This window comes from Ptiloglossa arizonensis, chromosome 6, assembly GCF_051014685.1.
Source record: "Ptiloglossa arizonensis isolate GNS036 chromosome 6, iyPtiAriz1_principal, whole genome shotgun sequence".
NCBI classification, from domain to species: domain Eukaryota; kingdom Metazoa; phylum Arthropoda; class Insecta; order Hymenoptera; family Colletidae; genus Ptiloglossa; species Ptiloglossa arizonensis.
In genome coordinates, this window is record NC_135053.1 from 19,868,820 (window position 1) to 19,887,669 (window position 18,850).

Below are 18,850 nucleotides of genomic sequence, written 5' to 3' on the forward strand. Positions count from 1 at the left end.
TACTTAACCTCAATTGCTTCCACATTTTAATAAAAAATAAATAAATTACTAACCAGTTCTCTAAAAAATTTTTTTTTAAGAATTTTCAACTTTGTAGTATTCTTTCGATAAATTTAAATTAGAAACTATATCGACGGGTCGTAAAATGTGGTTTTTTGAAAAATATAGATCTTTGAAGCAAATTGGACACTATAACGGTCGCTGTTTGATAAATTTCTAATTAGAACAAAATAAGTGTAACGGATTCTGGGGTATCTAGTTGCCTGGGGCCTCGCAGTCCCTAGGGGCGCTCCTGATCGAAAGGGTCTTCAGTAATTGGTAGTTTAACTACGCACGGCATGGATATCGAATGTTTATGTTAACACCGATGCTAGAAGGAACGGCGCGCTTGTTTATTTGCGTAACTTTAGCAATATCGGAAGCGGCACGCTCAAAGAAAGAAGCGGATGATACTCGTATTTTCCGGTCGGGTTGCTTTTCATAACAATGGTGAAACCTTAACGATAAGGAAACGTTGAAAAGAATCAAAGAGTGTCAGGTATTTCTCATAAACCAGCTTTTGCACCGACAATTTTGCAACGTATAGGAAAAAGAATTTCTCTCGAGAATGTATTCAAGATGAACTATTCGACGAATTGAATTAATTTTTGTTTTTTTTTTTCGATTGAAAATACATTGTAAATTGTCGGAGAAAATTGTCGAAATGTACGAAAATATGGCCGACAAATTAAATTCCCCACGTGCATGCATTCCTGCACTTTATGCATGACTTCGATACACACGGCGAACCAACGTGAAAATGGATTGAATTTTATTCAATTTTGATTGTGTTTGCCGCGACCGGTCGTGGTCAATTTTTGAATTTCAAATTTCCAACGATCGACGAACACACGCCATTCTAAAGGGCAAAGTGACTCGAATTTTAACTCGTTCGTTTATCGATGGATAAAAAAAAAAACTGAATAATTAAAAGTCGATTTTACAAGTTCGCGGTGGCTCGTATCACCATCGTGAAATCGCAACGAAATCGTCGAGAAGAGGTGGGGAGGGGGTGGAGCCAACCGTTCGTTCGGCAATTAATTTTGCTTCGAGTGCAGTACCCGACACTCGTCCCCGTCAACCGTTTCAACCGAACGCGTATTCTATTCGGGTAGATCAGAAAATCTACGGTATTTTTAATTTCAATCGAATAGTCGGAGTTTTATCGTCAATTCGCTGGACGCTGTCCAAGAAAGTGTAACCGTTCGAGAGCGTTTTACAGTTTGAGTGAAAATACGACGACACTCGCCAAAATTTAAAGAGAAAAAAAAAAACACGGATCGTTTGGTCTCATTCTACTTTATTGCGTGCACAGTATCAATAACCGAAGATAGGCGCTCAAAATAATGCCCGTTATCTTTTAGAATTACTCACCGATGAATAACGAAGAGATCGAACTGATATCTACGAAACGATTTGCGTCAATTGCGCAAAATACAAATTTTTATATTTTCAATTGTATCTTCGCGAGATTGGTATAAAGGAATCGGCGAGACTTTCCCGATGCAAACGAGTCCAAACACGACCCTGTTCGGACGACTTTTAATTCTCAAAATTTTTGAAAATTTTTTTCATGCATAACTAAAAATAATCCAAACATGGTCGTGTTTGTACTCGTTTTCATCGTCAGAACCTCGCCGATTCATCGACGATAGTGTCGCGACGTAAAAATTTTAATTGTCATCGGTGGATGAGATTATTGTTCCCGTCGAACGAAAACGGTGGGGATACTTCGATTCGGTGTAAAGAATTGGTACTTGGTAACGCGAAGAAACGACAGATGGGTGTTTAAAAATGTATCAGAGGCTGGAAGACGTCGATGTCGACACTTTTGCGAGGTCGTCTGATCTCCCGGTAGTATTTTCGAGTTAACCGAGCGCGAAATACCCCGCACTCGTGTAGTTAGCGCCGAATCGCGTTACGTTCGTCTTACCTCCGCGACTGAACGCGGCTTTTATTCCAAGTGCACGGTCATTCCGAGAAGTGCTTCCTTCGAACGTGGAAAAACCGTCTGACCTCGTTTTCCATACGACCGAACGAAGAAATCTGGCAGTTCTCATGAAAATCGCATAGTCGTAGACGCGCGACAACTTCTACCGAAACAATACCACCGTTTAGAAAACTTGGTCTAGAAAGGTAAATAGGCACGGGGATCGTATCCAGGGGAAATAGTTTCGCGGTGAAAACATTAAGAAAGTTTCGAGCTCAAGGTTGGTCTGTTTTACGGTGCAGTGCCTCGCGAATCGATGTCGAGAATTCAACAAGCCGAGTTCGATCGCTCGAACTTTTCGAAGGTCGGTCGACGACATTCGTTTTTCCATTCCGTTCCCACAAACGCTCTCGTTATTAATTCAATCGAACAATAACAACTTGGAGAAACCATCGACGAAAAATATTAAGTTCGAAAAATCATTTCGTTCTCCAAAATGGAGAATATACAATTTGATAAAATGTTTATACGCTCTGAAAAAAATCATGTTCCATTTTCACCAAAAAAAAAAAACCAAACGACTTTCCGAACAACCCAATATTTTCTCCGCCCAATTTTCCGGACGCTCGTGAATAATTTTTCGTTAAAAATCGGTTTCACGTTTCTCTCGGTATTCACGAACGAGCAATCGAGTCAATTGTAAAATGTCGATCGTGAAATTGTTCGAAAGGAACAGGTCGCCAAGTGGACCGTAATGTTCACCGATTCCCCACGAGATATCAATGCTTGATTCGATCAATTATGGAGAAATTCGCCCCCGCGTTTAATTTTATCGAGAGTACGGAAAAATCGACGCCCACGCAACGATGACGCAAAGACAAAATCCTCCAATGAGGAGGAGGACCGGTGCACGACGGTGGGGCGCGGTGGGGTTTGCTTCGGTAATTTATTAACGCCACGCGATTACGCGAAACGCGCGTAAGTATCCACTCCCGCGAAGAGTTACCGGGTTTTAAGTCGGGTTCCGTTTGGAAGTCATAATTAATTACGTCGGAGTGGCGTCGCTGATTCCGCGCCGCGTGAGAATTTCAGTCTTCGTTAAACGCCGGATGGCGCGGCGTAAAATTGAAAGTTTTAAAGCCTCCATCGGCTAACGTGAGCCGAGTACGAAGGTTCCACGAAATTCATTAAACCCACTGGCACACGTCTGCGCATTATAAAACACCTCCGAGTGGAATTCTTTGGAAATATCAAAGTTCGCGTAATATAAATTCCGTGACAACGTTGGGGAACAGAATTCCCGCGAAAATCAACTGCTGGTAATTCTTGAGAATTTACAAAAAGAAAAAAATACTCGAGAGAGAGAGAGTAAGTATAATTTTCTTCGAAATATATTTTCAAAACGATCACGAATTACTTCTCAAGTTTTTTTCTCCGCGTTCTTAACGGTCGATGTTCGAGACATTCCTCCCCTCCATCGGTGGGCGTTCCGGTTGCGCGAGCCGGCTGCGCGGTGCGTCTAACTTTCGAGGCGCTGCTCTCACCCCGGATTCGAGCAACCGGCCCGCTTCGTTTCTCGAAAGCGGGGAGAGTGGTGTCTCGTCTCCGTCGAACGACCAATCCACCGAACGAGATATCTCTTTTCTGTTCAATACAGTGTCCACGTGGATCTGAACAATGAAAGAGGCGTATCTTTAAAGATACGCGAAATCCTCGGTCAATATGCACCGCTTCCAGCGATCTGCGGAACGTTACATCGTGCAATATTCCCGGGGCAGTCCCTTCTGTGTTACGTTCGCTGAAACGCGTTCCACTTTTCCACTCTGATAGCTTCCGACGGGGCAGTAGGGTTACGTCGATATGCGAAAGGACAATTTCTAATGTGTTGCGCAACACGCGGGCTTCGAACAGGATTTCACGTGGCGCTTACTCCGGGCTTGTAAAATCAACGATAAACGCGTAAACAAAAGTGACGACCTTCCTCGTGATCTTGGTCCGTTTGGAAATATTTTGAAACGCAAAAATAGTAAACTTCTTTCTTAATTCTAACATCACTCAATTTGCTTGATCGATGACTGACAAATATTCTTAATCAATTGATACAAAACTTGTGTGTAAGGCATCTGGTGGTCTGTTACGATCATTCTGAGTGAATACGTGCACTCATAAGGGCACCTTACGGTGGTGGATATCGCTTTTGAGACGGTAGTAGATGCAAGTTATAGTAAATACCTAGTATGTAAAAACCCTAAAGGGTTTCTTCAAAATGGTCCTTCATTTTCGAGATATTTTGAGTTAAAGTTTCATACGCACATAGTGAATGAATTACTCAAATATTTTGAATAAAATGAGTTTTGGGTACGTGAGTAGAACGAATGACTACGAAGCTGTTGATAGTGGGATCGAATCCAAAGGCAATACTATATGTCGTTATTATTTTTTTTTCTAGTACAACTTTGAAATGCAAAAACATGTTTGCTTTATTTTTGCATTTAATGTCAATGCTATATGACATGAATGTTAATACAGAAAACCTTAAATTTTTAATATAAAAAATAGAAGTAAATACAGTAGTGAAATAGCAGTATATGTTGCATATATTTTTTGTGTGTTATTCATTCGTTTAAGTAATTCGTTTACTATGTACGTATCAAGCTTTAAATCAAAATATCTCGAAAACAAAGGCCCATTTCGAAAAAACCCATTAGGAATTTTTAATACTAGGTACGTACTATAACTTGCACCTACTACCGTCTCAAAAGCAATGTCCACTACCGTAAGGTCCCCTTATCAATGACGATCATAGTGTCCAATATCGTGAACATTGTCAACACTGAGAAATCAAAGTTATTTATTTCAGCGTTGGACATTCTCGCGTTATTTTGTTCTTTATCGTGCAAAATATGCTTCGTCCTCTCGCAGTACGGCAGCCATGTTGGTACCGCGACGGAACGGAGATGAACCGGAGTAGCTGAATTTAAACGATACTAATGCCAATTCTCCCGATACCGAGCTGTTATAAATTTGTTACGGTACCGTTTCCCGATGATAGGCAACTCCCGACGACTCGAGAACGTTTCTCCCGGGAGCGTCGAGGATCTCAAGGAGATTTGCCGCGGTAGCGAACACACGAGCAGCGTGTACCGAGCCAATCCGGTCCAGTCTTTTATCTTATGGAAACTTCACGATCTACTTACGCCCCAAAGATCCTCCCCGAAGAACTGGCACGATACAAGTTATACCGACAGTAACAGGAATGTTCGTCGCGTGTCCAGGATTAAAGTTCTGTTAGGTATTACGCAAACCACCTCTGTAAAAGGATCGGACCTTCCCTCGATAAACGTCAGTCGAGCTCGTGATACTGCACCACTACTTTGGAGTTCGAAATTTGCGCACGTATTGCATTCGGTTCTCCGTTTACTCGAATCGCGCGCCATGGGGTGAAAATCATTGCACGATCGATTAGGGGATGAATTCTTCTTGTAAATGCGCATCGAAAACGTGGGGTGCAACTTTTTCGTACAGTGCTCTGTTTTCGAGAAAATTAAGTTCGAATATTTCGTCGCGTGTCCAGGATTAACGTTCTGTCATGTATTACGCAAACCACCTCTGTAAAAGGATCGGACCTTCCCTCGATAAGCGTCAGTCGAGCCAGCAATACTGCACCACTACTTTGGAGTTCGAAATTTGCGCACATTTTGCATTCGGTTCTCCGTTTACTCGAATCGCGCGCCATGGGGTGAAAATCATCGCACGATCGATTAGGGGATGAATTCTTTTTGTAAATGCACATCGAAAACGTGGGGTGCAATTTTCTCGTATGTTGCTCCGTTTCCGAGAAAATTAAATTCGAATATTTCGTCGGCTGCGCGCGCACTACTACTCGGCGCGTCTGTCCATTGCTCGCTGTTTCTACTTGTGTCCGACTTCGATGAAATATCGAGCGTACGGTATTGTTTGGCTTCTGTTGGTCTTGTTAATTTCTGAGTAGTTAGGACCGGTCAACTAAGACGTGCACCGTACGATAATTAATGTTTGCCGACATCGATGCAAGTGGAAACAATCGACAATGGACAGACACGAGTTCGTCGAGGTATTCGTCGGCGCACGTGTAATCGAGGAATTTTTAAATAAATTTTCTCGAAAACGGTGACTCGTACCAACAAATTTTATACCACATTTTTTATCTATTTTTGTTACGAAGAATCGTGCAACGCTCAGGTGTACGGTGAATTTCGCATCATTTTGTATAAATTGCCCGTAGCTTTCTATTCGATACACTATGCTGAATTTATGTCCACCATATTTCTTACGTTCTTCGAGATCGTTCTACTTCGCGCTGGAGACATTTTTGAGTGATTTATCCGTAGCATTCTCCACGACCTTTTTCACCACTTTTATCTACCCTTTCTCTCTCTCTATTCTTTTTTTTTTTTCTTTTTATTTCCGCGAACCGCCGCCGCAGGCTTCTTTCAACGAGCACCAAGTTTGATAAATATCCGCAATTTCGTTTCTTCTCCGCTGCCTTCGTTGTTTGTTCGTTCTTTTCCAGTTCAAACAATACCGATTGCAAGAAACTAGACGTTGAAAGCGTCTAATTTCACGTATACGCTCGGAATTATGTTGCACTTTATCGCGAATTCGATGAACAATACGCAATGGAAATTAGAAATTCTTTCACGGTTATTTTCACGCCGGTTGCAAACGCGAACGCGTAGGCGTTTTGCGGCGTTTTAATTCTTTGTGTACTCGACATCTTTATTTCGTAAAATATGGTAGCACGGGAATACGGTGAACGAATATGAACAGGAAGTACACGAGTGTGCGAGGGTCGACGTGCGGCCAGTAACGATGAATAACGATGGTAGTAATGAATATTGATAAAATATTTATTAAAAAACGGTGATAAATTTTCGAAAAATATTGACCATCGTAAATAAGAATATATGGGGACATTAGAAAAAGCAAAACGATCTAATACGTGGCTTCAACGAAGATAATTTATCTCTTCGAAAATAACTACTACGCGAAAATATATTTAGAGACACATCTTTCGTGCGTTATTTCATCCATTAACGTCTAGTGAAAGTAAATTATTTTCCTAAATTCAACATGGTGAGTCAATAATGCAATGTGTTATTTTTTTATATTTTTTTTTTTTTTTTTTTTGATTCATTAAAGTTTCTTCAAGTTAACTATTATTTTTTTCTTTTTGTACACGTAAAATTTTGTTTTATTATTTTGTATTCTGTTTTCTTGGACACGTCAAATATTTTTCAAGCTATCCATTATTGTTTCTTTTCTTTTTCATTGTTTTTGGAACACGTCAATTTTCTACAAGCTACCTATTATTTTGCTTTTCAGACACGTCAAATTTTGTTTTCCTTGGCCATGTCAAATATTTTGCAAGTAATTTATTATCTTTTCTATTTTTTTTTTCAATATTTTGAAACACGTCAAATTTTCTACAAGCATCCTATTTGTTTCTTAGACACATTAAATTTTCTTCAAGTCACCTATTATTTCTTTTTTCATACACATTAAATTTTCTTCTATCTATTATTTTGTATTCAATTTTTTTTTTTTGTACACATCAAATATTTTGTACGTAATTTATTATCTACTCTTGTTTCTTTTTCAACTTTTTGGAGCACGTCAAATTTTCTACAAGTACCCTATTACTTTGTTTCTTAGACACATCAAATTTTCTTCAAGTCACTCATTATTTCTTTCTTCATACACGTCAAATTTTTTTCTATCTATTATTTTGTACTCAATTTTTTTTTTTGTGCACGTCAAATATTTTGTAAGTAATTTATTATCTACTCTTGTTTCTTTTTCAACTTTTTCGAGCACGTCAAATTTTCTACAAGTTCCCTATTATTTTGTTTTCGAGTATGACAAGCGATATACACCGCACGTAGGGTATCCACCGTATCCGTCAACGCGGACGAGTCCCGCGTTTCGTGTTTCGGGTCGCCCCGTGTCGAACGTCCCGTAACACGGTATTATACTCTTCTTTTTTTGCCTCGCGACAAAGCGTCGGCACTTTCTCGTTACCGTTACCGGGAAACCCGTGGAACGATTGAACTGATGCAGAAAGGGGGGTCTGACGGAATCATGCAGCGAACGAGCATCGCGAAGGGTCGGTGGTTACATTGGGGTGATGGACGATGGGAATAGCATTTAGGCGTCTGGACTTTACGAGGCAACGTAAGGTTCGCTTTAAGTCGATGTCCTCGTCCCAGGAATATTTCTCTCGCGTGCCTCGATGCCATCGAGATGTATTGTGGAGAGAGAGATCAGTCATGAGACGAGGGGGGATATGGCGTTAGGTGTGAAGAGGGGTGTGGTCGGTGGTAACGTTTGAGAGGTCCTAACAAAACCACACTAGGGGGGGAAGTGTTGTCGAAAGCCACGAGTGTGGTGGACGTAAGAGGAGGGTTTAAAAAGAAAAGGTCTCTCGAAGAGCTGACCGAAACATCTGAGTCAATACGAGTGACAATTCCTTTCAGGAACGATCTTTCTTCTATCGTTGGAGCAGGGTCGTTTCCAACCTAACGTCCTTTTTCTATTTCCACAATTTTCTCACCGCCGGTACAATGGAATCTTAACGCAAGATCCGATACTTGCAAATCCTTGTTCATTACGTGGTTCGTGGAAACGAGAGACGAATTGTATTATTTTTACGAAAATGAAATTCACGATGGTGAAATTTGTTTTCAATTTTTATGGAAATTTTAGATCATCGATTGAGAAAGTATTGGCTACTGTTAGTGTGGGGTATGTACAGTAAGTGTTCTTTTCTATTCAGTCGATTACCCCCATAATTGCACGAGTCTTGATACTTGCTCGAGTCTTCAAACTCGGTTCAACTATCGAGGATTTGACTATGATTGAATTAAAAATAATACGTTTTTGCCTTATCTAGAAAGTTTAGGCTACAAGTAATGTGGGGTATGTACAGTAAGTGCACGAGTTTCGATACTTGCTCGATCCTTCAATTTTGATGCAACTATCGAGGATCCTACTGTAATCGGATTAAAAATAAAACGTTTTTGCCTTCTCTGTGTACACACACGCAGACATCAGAAATATTCATCTATTATTCATAAATTCATCTACTTTCGTAATTATTGTTTAAATTCGGTATTTTCCACGTTACACGTACCGTAAACAATATCGTGTTATTTCGATGATTGATTTATTTTGTGAAATTACCCGGACGTAATCACCAATATTGTCGGCGACAACAAATGTTAATAAACAATAAATTCGTTGCTGTCGTCCAGAAATTCTGCTACACGTAATTTTTATAACACATTGATATTGTCCACTCTGTTGCAAATCGAACGTTTTATAAGCGTCGAACTTTCAAGTCTCGTGAAATCCTCTTTCTTTTTATCTATTGTCGAACAAAGACCATTGTTATTTAAAAATTGAAACGTCGGCGTTGATAAATTTTGAAAAATTTTATTTTCAATTTTTCCAAGTCATCTTCGATGATTGTCACACGAAGTTGTTCGATTTCCTCCATACACTCCCAATGCTAATTTGTTTTCGATTGAAACTTTTAATTCGATTACAGCGCGATAGGATAGCGCGACGTTCATTGGAAAACAGTTCGTTGAGGTAATTTCGTTTCGTTGGCACGACCGATGAGCGCCAATTAAAGCGCCGTTAAACAACGGTGTGTTGTGTCGCGTACAACCGCGATTATCGACGTCGTAAAATTTCAATTTTGTCGCTCGCGCACTCGACACCGCTCCCACAGCGTGAAACGCTACTTTAGTTTAATGGACTGTGTACAGGCGTAACGCGCCACGCCAATAATCGCGTTAATTAACGGATCGTGAACGTGGTTGCTGAAAGTGTTCACTTTGATCCGAAGATGTAAAAGAAAAGAAAAAGAAATGAAAATTTTTAACCGGTTATAATTTCACAACGATCGAGAAGAGTGGCTCAGCTCCGTGAAGCTACTGCGCACCTGATTGCGCAGCTTCCACGCCCCCAGGCGCGCGAGACCAATCGCGCGGTGAGGAGAGGGGGTAGCGCGACGAGGAGAGGGAGTAACGCGACGAGGAGAGGGAATAACGCGAATTTCTTGGATAGCAAACGTTCACGAGACCAAGTATACATATTTGCACTGGAAACGCTTTAATTTTATAAAGTTTGTTTTTCAATCGTTATTTCTTTCGTTAAAGATAATTCTAAACTATAAATACCCCACGTGGTGAAGAATTTTTTTACGAGCCACATCGCTACGATAATGAAAACACTTGGTCTCGTTTCGAGGAGTATCGACGTCTTTGAAATTTTATAAAATATTTATGTTTCGGAGAATTTCTTCTCAGGGAAATATTCTAGATGTTCGAGTTCAAGTCAATTCAAGGACTTGTAGCCTCCACGATTATTCGAGTACCGTCGTAAATTTTTCACGAAGTCGTGGGCGGTCACGAGCATCGGGAATATTTTCTTCAAATCGAGACAATCTCGACCTCAACGTTTTCGGTTTCGCTCGTATTGAACGACCGGAAAACGATCACATTTGTTTCAATCTCCAGCGGTTAGGTATCCGAAGCTTTATGGAAATCTTGAAGGAAATTTGATCTTTAATCTTGGAACTACCGCGTAGCTTTTAAGGACGAAATTCACGAATAATTTCTATCGAGTTCGAAAGTTCCCCGCACACCGTGGACGCTTTTGCGCGCGAATGGTAACGTTTCGTCACTCGAGACCGAGACAGGATCCCGTCTCACGCGAACGAGAACTTCTGGAAGCCTCTTCCGCCTCGATTTAGCGAGGGAACTCCTGGAAAACTTCCCGACGTCTCGTGTTTCGGTCTCACGGTCTAAAGTCGTAAAAACTCGTCGTGATCCACCGGGAATCGTATTTTATTTCGCGGTTGGCTAAAAGAATTCTGCGCCACAAGGATTGGCTCGACGATTGCCCTTAGCTCGCGTGTTTTCGTCGAAAATAAAAAAAAAAAAAACAGTGAAAGACACAGTATTTTGTACATTTTTTTTCTATTACACAGTAGTTCCCCGTTTGAAGATACTCGATCGAAGATAAATCGAGGATTATCATTAACCGAGGATCGTTGCGGAATGTGTGGTTTCTCCTTTGTTGAATAACAGTAACGACTACGTACGACACACTTTTCAAGCTCGATCGATAAACATTTGTGCAATGTTTCGTAAAAATTTGACGGCTCTCGGTCCTGCCTTGTGAGTAATACCAAGAGGAGTAGATAAGATTTGGTAAATTAAAGAACGATAGATAAGTGTCAGGAAGTGAGGTATTAATTCTTGCAAAAGTACTTGACATATTTCTTTTTATCTTCGAACCACCGTGATTGTATTTCGTCCAACGACTCTGTAATGGTACTCGGGATCTCTTAGTTTTCTGACCGTCGAGATTGAAAATTTATAGTAGCAGTGTTCATTTTACTGATATTTTTGTTTGTTTGACTTGTCGCGTGTAATTCCAGCCCGACGATAACCAGTCTTGGTCGTACAGGGGAATAGGCCCGACACTGACCAGACATTTAATGTTGAACAAATTAGAAAAAATTTCGCTCGAATTAAGAGTCGTCTTCATAGGGTCACTGAAATGTTTCCTGGCGACGTTTCCGTCGTAAATCATTGGTTCGAGCGATAAATCCCCCCGTTACGTGTTAAAATTTATTGTCTCGCGGGTACGCGGTCTGTCCGACAACAATACGTATTTTCGACGTATCGAGTGATTTAAGATTGGAATGAAACATTGACGAACTCTGTTCCAATTTTACTACCAGTCTCCGAATAAATTGTCGGTGCTTGCGAGAATGTGGATACTGTGCAATTAGCGAGATGGCGTTCGTTTGAAAGAAGATTATTTTATTTAAATTGCCGGTTCAGGGATCTTAGATCTTACCTGAAAGAAGGTCAGAGATCTTCTGGATAGATACGTAGTACTACGTTCTTGGAGGTCACGGGGTCACATAGTATTACGTTCCTGAGGTCACGGTGTCACATAGTACTACGTTCCTGGAGGTCATGGTGTCACATAGTACTACGTTTCTGGAGGTCACAGTGTCACATAGTATTACGTACCTGGAGGTCACAGGGTCACATAGTACTACCTTCTTAGAGATCACAGTGTTACATAGTACTACGTTCCTGGAGGTCATGGTATCACATTGTACTACGTTCTTAGAGATCATAGTGTCCCATAATACTACGTTCTTAGAGATCACAGTGTTACATAGTACTACGTTCCTGAGGTCACAGTGTCACATAGTACTACGTTCTTGGAGATCATAGTGTCACGTAGTATGACGTTCTTGGAGGTCACAGTGTCACGTAGCACTACGTTCTTAGAGGTCACAGTGTCCCATAGTACTACGTTCTTGGAGGTCACAGTGTCACGTAGCATTACGTTCCTGGAGGTCACAGTGTCACGTAGTACTACGTTCCTGGAGGTCACGGTGTCACATAGCACTACGTTCTTGGAGGTCACAGTGCCACATAGTACTACGTTCTTGGAGGTCACAGTGTCACGTAGCACTACGTTCCTGGAGGTCATGGTATCACATAGTACTACGTTCTTAGAGGTCATAGTGTCCCATAATACTACGTTCTTAGAGATCACAGTGTTACATAGTACTACGTTCCTGAGGTCACAGTGTCACATAGTACTACGTTCTTGGAGATCATAGTGTCACGTAGTATGACGTTCTTGGAGGTCACAGTGTCACGTAGCACTACGTTCCTGGAGGTCACAGTGTCACGTAGTACTACGTTCGTGGAGGTCACGGTGTCACATAGCACTACGTTCTTGGAGGTCACAGTGCCACATAGTACTACGTTCTTGGAGGTCATAGTGTCACGTAGCACTACGTTCCTGGAGGTCACAGTGTTACATAGTATTACGTTCCTGGAGGTCACAGGGTCACATAGTACTACATTCTTAGAGATCATAGTGTCACGTAGTGCTACGTTCCTGGAGGTCACAGTGTCACGTAGCACAACGTTCCTGGAGGTCACAGTGTCATATAGTACTACGTTCCCAAGACCGATCATTTTCTCGCAAAGACCTACAGAGACTCCCCGTGCTGCCGACATTTAAAGAACGTACTGGTACGTTTTCCGTTTCCATATTCGAATATTAATACCAGCTCCCGGGTCGGCGTACGTTTCGATCCGCGCTCCGCGTTTGCAAAGTAGAAACCATTATTGCGTCGAACGGGGGAGCGAGGAAAAGAGTGACGTTCAGCGAGCGGAACGAGAGTATTTCGCCGCCCGGCTCGAAATTGCGTTTTCGATCGTCGAAGCGCAGCTGTCGTTCCACGGGAAGATTTTCTTCGATGGGTGAGATACCTGACGACATAATCGCAACGTTGGTCGTTAGCCGAGTTGCCTCGTAAAAGAAACAAACAACAGATGCCGCTAACAAGGCACGAAACGTCCGGGGAAAAATAAACGGGAACGTAATGACTGACGGTGGCATTTTATCACGGGACTCGAATAAGTACACGAGGGTAGGAGAGGGGAGGGGCAGGGTTAGGGGGGAGGACATCACCATCGAGGCCTCTCGTCACGTTTCGTGCGGTTTAGTTTTATTTTTAAAAATACGACCGTCTCGTTGCACACGACGTCGCGTGTCCGTGTTGCAATTAGTCGACGTGGTTAGCCGTCGGATAAATTCGCATTTGTTTTAAAAATAAATACGCGTATCGTCACGCGTGGAATTAGGATCGATGGACCCCACTTTGACGGTTCACAGACTTCGAAACGGTCGCGGTAACGCGATCTCGTAAAAAATGATTTTACAACTGCCGTGTCTTTTTCATTTCCTTCGGGAGGGACACGTAACGACCAATTAGAACCACTGAGAGAGAGAGAGAGAGTGGATCGCGATCCACCCACCAGCGTTACGGCAAAAATCGTACGTTAATTTAAAATGGAAATTAAACTTTGTGGTATTGTGCGTTCGACGCGTTGCAAAAACGTGTGCTCGTTCGTTGTACAGTGTCGACGTGTCGGGACGTTTATTTCAAATTCAGTTTCTGGTATTCACCGATAAAATGAGATATGGGCAAGAAGAATTCTTTCGCGCGATACGGGGTTATTAGGATGAATGGAAATTTCAAATGGAAATTCAGATTTGTAGTACGTTGAACGGGTTGCGAAAACGCGTTCATTTCACATTTTAAAATTCGTTCGATAGACACGAATTTTATTTTAAATTCAATTTTGAGACAGCTCGTATAGCGCTCGCGGGTGAAACGATTCGGATGAGAACAATTCTTTTGTGTTTTTAAGAAAAATTAGCGCGTATGGTTCCACGTGGTTGAACTAAATTCCATTTAGATTAAGTGGAAATTCATCGCTGATCAGACGTGCCAATTTCTACTTCCATCGAATTAAGTAGAAATGGATCGATGGTCAGACGTGCCAGGTTCTACTTCGATCGAATTAAGTAGAAATAGATTGATGGTCAGACGTGTCAACTTCTACTTCGATCAAGTTCAGTGGATGTTGAACGTTGCTCAGACACGACTATTTCTACTTCGATCGAATTAAGTAGACGTGGCCCAATGATCAGACGTGTCAACTTCTACTTCGATCGAGTTAAGTGGAAGCGGAACGCTGGTCAGACACGACCATTTCTCCTTCGATCGAATTAAGTAGAAATGGATCGATGTCAGACATGGACATTTCTACTTACTTCAATTAAAGCAAGTGGGAATTGATCGTTGGTCAGACATGATAATTTCTACTTAATTCGATCGACAACAATTTCTACTTAATTTGATCAAATTAACTATAAATGGATCGGTGATCAGACGTGATAATTTATACTTCGATCGAATTAAGTAGAAATGGATCAATCGTCAGACGTGTCAACTTCTACTTCGAGCGAATTAAGTGGAAGCTGATCACTGGTCAGACGTGTCAACTTCTATTTCGATCGAATTAAGTGGAAGTTGATCACTGGTCAGACACGACCATTTCTACTTCGATCGAATTAAGTGGAAGTTGATCACTGGTCAGACACGACCATTTCTACTGCAATCGAATTAAGTGGAAGTTGATCACTGGTCAGACATGACCATTTCTACTTCGATCGAGTTAAGTGGAAATTGATCACTGGTCAGACATGACTATTTCTACTTACATCGATCAAATTAACTATAAATGGATCACTGGTCAGACATGACAGTTTCTACTTCGAATTAAGTAGAAATCGACGATCGATGGTCAGACATGAAAATTTTTACTTAATTCGATCTACAAGAATTTTTCAGCGAAAAATTCACCATCTTTCGTCATCTTTGCTCAAGAAGTCGACGACTCGAAAGACACGGACCCACACGACAGACATAGTCATCTCGTGCAGTGGTATGCACGACCTAATATAAACTTCTCCTAACGAGGCTCGTTTCTCGTTGTTTTCCATACTCGTGGCCCATTATAAATTCCATAAACGAGGCTCCTGTTTCTTTAACAAGCTCTTCGATAACCGACCAATAGCAATTACGCCAAAGCTGTTTACCTTCCATTTTCTTGACCACGAGCCACTGATAGCTGACGGTGAAACAATCGCTGCAACTCGCAACAGAAATTGTTCCTTCGCCGCACTCTTCGACGAAAAATGCTCGACTATATTTGGAGACGTGCAAACATGCAGCAAGTGCAGCCAAAATCGAGGAAAGAAAACATGGTCACTCTGGGAACTGTTTACGCTCCAAACAAACCCTTTGACTCGAACATCATCAATTTACCCCTATTCCTTCCTCGAGTTTCAACGAATTGTTTTTTTTTTTTTCTTTTTTTCAAATTTTAAGTGTTCACTTATCGGGTGACTTGCGGTTGCATTTTCTTAATAATTCATATCACTTTATACAACGAACACTCTTCCATAAAATTTTAATAAAAGTTTCGTATTTTATCATTTATTAAAACTTTTCGCAATTACTCTTGAACGACGACAATAGCACACTCTGATAATCTCGAATGGAAGTTTGATATTTTATTATTTAACAGAAATTTTTTAAATTACCCTTACTGGAATTGTTCGAACACGATGGTCAAACTCAACCGATACTGAACGTTTCGAACGACGAGCGCACTCCGATAAAATTGAATAAACATTTTATATTTTATTATCCGTTAGAATTTTTCAAACTCGACGATGAAACTCGACCGATACTGATCCGACGATGGTATCGCAATCTGATAAAATTGAGTAAACATTTTATATCTTTTGTTCTTTGTTCGTTAGAAATTTTATATCTTTTGTTAGAAATTTTATACCTTTTGTTCTTCGTTTGTTAGAAATATTATATCTTTTGTTCTTCGTTTGTTAGAATTTTTATATCTTTTGTTCTTCGTCTATTAGAAATTTTTATATTCTTTGTTTTTCGTTTGTTAGAAATTTTAAATCTTTTGTTCTTCGTCTATTAGAAATTTTTAATATTTTGTTCTTCGTCTATTAGAAATTTTTTATTTTTTGATCTTCGTTTGTTAGAAATTTAAAATCTTTTGTTCTTCGTTTGTTAGAAATTTTATACCTTTTGTTCTTCGATTATTGGAATTTTTATATTTTTTGTTCTTCGTTCGTTAAAAATTTTTGAAATTACCCCTCGTTGGAATCTTCCGAAACTCTCGTCGAGCTCGAATCGGTACCTTTTGATTCGACCGACGATAGTTTTCGATGAAGTCAATAACCAAAGTGGCCACAATCGTACCAAATTATATACATCTACTGAAATATATATCTAAATTTTCCACATCGTTAAGACACCGAAAATGTGTATTTAAAGTCGAATCTCGTGTTCGAGAATCCTCGTGGAACGAGATTCGAACACCGGTACCCGATCCGTGGATTCTCCGGTGTATTCCGTGGAGATCCTGTCTAATTTTTCATCGTACCCTATTTCGAGACATCCGGGTATCTTCGTCGTCGAAGATACCCAGTAGGAATTTCAATCCTTCCGGAAGGACTAGACGCCCGATGGCCATATGTGGCACTGCTGGAAAATGTTAAAGGAAATTTACGATCCATCCAAGGGGGCTGATTTCGTTGGGGTGGCGCGTGACGTAGATGTTGGCACCCTTGGTACGAAATCTGCTCGGCCACACATTGTACCCGTGAAACCGTGGCAACGTACGAATTCTAATGGCCGCGTAATTTATGGTCCGTTGCGGTAAACTGTGAAAATTTATCCTCTTCCTCGCTCGACGTCTTCATTATGCAAATACACAAACGTGTGACAAATGGAACCAGGAAACACACGTGTAACCTCGAGAAACCAAACCTCGAAGTATCTTTTGAACGTGGCGAACGATGCGATTTTCATTATTTTCTTTATCGTTTCGTTTTAAGTGGCGTTGATAGAGTTATTTGTTTACTACATGGAACAATATCAACGTTGTTTCTCTATGAGTGTTTTCTTTCCAAACATATTAATCATGGTGTGGATTTTGGCTGAGAATTAGTGCGTTGAGTGCGAGCTCGACCGATGAGTGTTTATGGAAGCGTGAACTTGATGAAACGTACACTTTCAAAGTACTCGAATATTCTGTGTAGGTGTGTGTAAAATTTATAGACAGTTTATTTATTTGTATATACTTGTTAAGAATTAGTAAACTGTTAGAGTTTAAGAATGGAGAGTTAAAGATTCGAGTAGTATTGGAAATGTATTCTAAGGAGAGAAAAAAATGAATTCAGAGCTAATTTCTGCTCGATTGCAAGCTTTACGAGAACTAAAACGTGTGACCCAATTCGACCCGTAATAACTTCCAGGATTATTCTTTCTTTCTTCCTGGAATACATCGGATCACCATCTATAAAAGAGAGACGACATGATCGTCGAGTAATTTTTGCTCAATTGCAAGCCTTACGAAAACTGAAACGTCTGACCCCAATTCCAATTCGTAATACTTTCCAGAATTGTTCTTTCGTTCTCCCTGGAATACATTGGGTCATTGGATGGAAAGGAGGGACGACGGATATCATTGAGTAATTTTTGCCCGGTTGCAAGCCGTGTTAAGATTGAAACGTACGATGCGATGTTACAGAATGTATTCTATGGATAAAAGAAATCAGACCTGAGTTAAAGTGAAGCTACTACTATCAGTAAGTAGAATGTGTAATTTTCCCTCAATTGTAAATTTCACGAAGACTAAAATACATAATCCAACAATTCGCATCGTAATAATTTCAAAAATTGTTTTTTCTTTCTCCCTAGAATACATTTGGTCATAGTTTTGAAAAAAAGAGACTGAGATAGTCGAGTAATTTTTGCTTATTCGCGAACCTCGCTAAGATCAAAACGTACAACACGATGTTACAAAATGTATTCTATGGAGAAAAGAAATCAGACCTGAGTTAAAGAGAAACTACTACTATCAGTAAGTAGAATGTGTAATTTTCCCTCAGTCGTAAATCTCACGAAGACTAAAATACATGACCCAACAATTCGCATCGTAATAATTTCCAAAATTGTTTTTTCTTTCTCCCTAGAATACATTGGGCCATAGTTTGAAAAAAAAGAGACTGAGATAGTCGAGTAATTTTTGTTTATTCGCGAACCTCGCTAAAATGGAAACGTACGATGCGATGTTACGAAATGTATTCTATGGAGAAAAGAAATCAGACCTGAGTTAAAGAAAAGTTATTACCATCAGTAAGTAAAATGTGTGATTTTTCCTCAATCATAAATCTTACGAAAATTTAACCTAAGAACCTCTGACCTAATTTACATCGTAATAATTTCCAAAATTGTTTTTTCTTTCTCCCTAGAATACATCGAGTCATACTTTTGAAAAAAGAGACGAAGATCGTCGAGTAATTTTCACTTATTCGCGAGTTCTACGAAGACTAAAACATTTA

General features: G+C 40.4%; 1 protein-coding gene across 5 annotated transcripts in view; it reads left to right on the forward strand.

Moving 5' to 3' along the window:
* Ethr (ecdysis triggering hormone receptor) overlaps positions 1 to 18,850 on the forward strand; it is a 72,036-nt gene that overhangs the window by 5,550 nt on the left and 47,636 nt on the right. The gene's annotated exons all lie outside the window — the stretch shown is intronic.